This window comes from Apium graveolens, chromosome 3, assembly GCF_009905375.1.
Source record: "Apium graveolens cultivar Ventura chromosome 3, ASM990537v1, whole genome shotgun sequence".
Taxonomy (NCBI): domain Eukaryota; kingdom Viridiplantae; phylum Streptophyta; class Magnoliopsida; order Apiales; family Apiaceae; genus Apium; species Apium graveolens.
The window spans coordinates 204710303-204713825 of NC_133649.1; the positions used below are offsets into that span (position 1 = coordinate 204710303).

The 3523-nt window shown below is 41.9% G+C and overlaps 1 non-coding gene across 1 annotated transcript; it reads right to left on the reverse strand.

Moving 5' to 3' along the window:
* Positions 1 to 1308: 1308 nt before the first annotated feature.
* On the reverse strand, positions 1309 to 1415 carry LOC141716543 (small nucleolar RNA R71). Its single transcript, XR_012573249.1, has one exon. It is a non-coding gene; the product is annotated as a small nucleolar RNA R71 (small nucleolar RNA).
* Between the last annotated feature and the right edge of the window lie 2108 nt (positions 1416 to 3523).

The following is a 3523-nucleotide window of genomic DNA, read 5'->3' on the forward strand; positions in this document are numbered from 1 at the left end:
GTGACGATGAGTTCGATTATGGGCTAATCGTTGTCATGGGATTCTAGCGGATTTACTTATGGATTTCAATAGTTAATTGTTTCGATATCTTGGTGTGTGGTGATTGATTGATATCCTAGTATGGTTGTGCTTATTCGTCTTATGTGCGTAGCTAACATATAAGATAGCGTGTTAATCTCTATTGAAGCGACAGTGAATATAGAGGTTTAGAACTTGCCATGCTAGCATAGGTTCATGTATTGTATGCATGATTCGTAGGTAACTCTAACCGTTTTACTTGCCCTATGTAATCAAGATAGATAACTTGTTCTTAAACTGTTATGTTGTCAAATTCTATAGACATATAGGGTCTCAATATAATTGGTGCCTATTCAGCTTCTATCTCTTTTGTGGATGTCTGGTAGAATGGTACTCGTGCAACGAAAGTTGGCGTTTATCAGTTTCGTGTTATCTGATTAGTGTCATCACCATCACATGCTAAGGTTAAAAACAATAAGGCTATTGAATGAAGTATTTAATGAAGTTAGGATCTCATGTTTGTCATATATAGTAATTCAACTTCAATTCTCTTAGTTAATGTTATTTAGTATAATCTCTTAGTTTAATAAAAACCCAATTTGTTATTTGTCTTAGCATTGAGCGATAACCATACATTGTTGCATAGGTGCATAAATTGAACTTAACCTAAACCAGTCTCTGTGGGAACGAATCTGATTTATATCTTATACTACTTGCGAACACATATACTTGCGTGAATATTAGCGCGTGTTTTAGCCCTAACAAGTTTTTGGCGCCGCTGCCGGGGACTCGGTGTTAATTTTTAGTTTATGTGCTTGTCATCAGTGGTCGTTAAAGTTCACTGACTCGGATTCTTTTACTTTCACGGTTTATTTGTTTGTGTTTCAGGTACTCATTACAATGGGAGATCCAGCAGCACGAATGAAAGCCTTGATGGATTTTTCTCAACCCAAGATCAATGACATTCAATCTAGTATTGTCCGGCCAGCTATCACATCTAATACCTTTGAGATCAAGCCCAACATAATTCAATGGGTACAGACTTCAGTCCAGTTTGGGGGTTCTCTAACGGAAGATCCCATTAAACACATTAGGGATTTCATTGAAATATGCGACACATTCAAGTTCAACGGTGTTTCTGAAGATGCTGTGAAGCTGAGATTGTTCCCATTCTCTCTGAAGGACAAGGCTAAGAGCTGGTTACACTCTCTACCAGCTGGTTCAATTACTACTTGGGAAGATCTTGCTCAGAAGTTTTTTACTAAATTCTTCCCTATGGCGAAGACAGCTGCACTCAGGAATGCTATTACTCAATTTGCACAGCAAATGGGAGAATCGCTAAGTGAAGCTTGGGAGCGCTACAAGGAGATGCTTAGGAAGTGTCCTCATCATGGAATTCCTGATTGGATGATCATCACTTGTTTTTACAATGGGTTGGGAGCACAGTCCAGACCCATGCTTGATGCAGCATCAGGCGGAGCATTATGGGCAAAGAGCTATGAGGAAGCTTATGATCTAATTGAACTGATGGCTGCTAATGAATATCAGTATCCAACCCAGAGATATCCACAGGGCAAGGTAGCAGGAGTTCTTGAAGTGGATACAGCTACGGCTATCACTGCTCAACTAAAGGCGTTGTCTATGAAGATCGATTCTCTGGCTAACTATGGTGTTAAGCAGATAATTAGTGTTTGTGAGCTGTGTGCAGGTCCGCATGCGACAGAATAATGCGCTATATCTAGCGACTCAGCTCAGTTTGTGAGCAACTTTCAGAGATCGCAGCAACCAGTTCCAGACACTTATCATCCTAACAACTGGAATCATCCTAACTTTAGCTGGAGCAACAATCAGAATGCGATGCAACAGCCATTCCATCAGTTTGCAAATAAGCTATTTAACCCTCCTGGTTTTCAGCAACAATTTACACCAAGACAACAACTCCAACTTCAACAACAAACTAATGATGCAGGTCTATCTTCGAATGAAAAATATGAATTGGAGGAGTTAAGGCTTATGTGCAAAAACCAGGCTCTTATATGCCAAAGCCAAGCTGTTTCTATCAAGACTCTGGAGAACCAAATAGGGCAAATTGCTAATGCCTTATTGAATCGACCACCAGGAACGCTTCCTAGTGATACAGAAGCCAATCCGGGAAAGAGGGAAGTTGAAGAACATGTGAACGCCATCACCTTAAGGTCTGGAAAGGTCGCAAGCCCCCAAATTCAGCAAGACGAAGAGCCTGAAAAATCTCAAGATTCAGAAAATGCAGTTGTGGCTGAAGAAGATGTGCAGAAGGAAGTAGAGGTGGAACCAAGGAAGACTACTGTGGAACACACTCCTCCTGAGGCTAATACAGGGGAGAAACAGATCTATCCTCCACCTCCTTTTCCAAAGAGGCTGCAGAAGAAAAATCTGGATAAGCAGTTTGAGAAGTTTCTGGAGGTGTTCAAGAAACTTCATATCAACATACCTTTCGCTGAAGCTCTTGAACAGATGCCTAGCTATGCGAGGTTTATGAAAGGTATTCTCTCTCGGAAAGTGAAGCTCGATGACTTAGAGACCGTTGCTCTAACGGAGGAATGCAGTGCTGTGCTGCAACAGAAGTTGCCTCCGAAGCTTAAAGATCCTGGAAGCTTCACTAATCCTTGCACCATCGGAAACTTGTCGTTCGACAAGTGTTTATGTGATTTAGGAGCTAGCATCAATCTGATGCCCTTATCTATCTTCAAGAAGCTTGGTCTGCCTGAGCCGAAACCAACATACATGTCATTGCAACTAGCTGACCGTTCCATCGCTTATTCACGAGGTATAGTGGAGGATGTCTTGGTCAAGGTGGATAAACTCTTCTTCCCTACTGACTTTGTAATTCTTGATTTCGAGGAAGATAAGAAGATTCCCATTATCTTGGGAAGACCATTCTTGGCTACAGGCCGAACTATGATCGATGTGCAAAAAGGAGAGCTTATGATGAAGGTTAATGATCAGAAGGTCACTTTCAATGTGTTCAAGGAAATAAAATTACCCACAGCTAAAGAGGAGTGCTTTAAAGTAGAGCAAATTCAGGTTTTGAATGCACCTCTGTGGAAGAGGAAGTTGGATGTGCCATTCAATTCTCTTGGGTTAGCAGAGCTGAAAATTTCTCAGGATCGTCTCGAGTCGTCTATTGAAGATGCTCCTACACTTGAGCTCAACCCACTACCAAATCACTTGAGTTATTCATTCTTAGGTGCACCCCCTGACAAGGGGTTGGGATATATCTTTGATAATGTAGAGGGTAGCCGAACGGATCCTCCAGTGCCTATAGAGGGTTCTTCTCATGTGCAGCAGGTAGTTGATAGGACTGGTGTTGGTGACGAGCAGTACAGGCGAGTAATTAGGCATATGGAGGCCATGCACGACATTCACCGTCATTTTGCTGAAGATTTGACACACGCTTTCGGTACTATTTTCCGAGACACTAGTGGCGAGGTTGATTGGCCACCTGATCCTCCACCCGAAGAGGGTG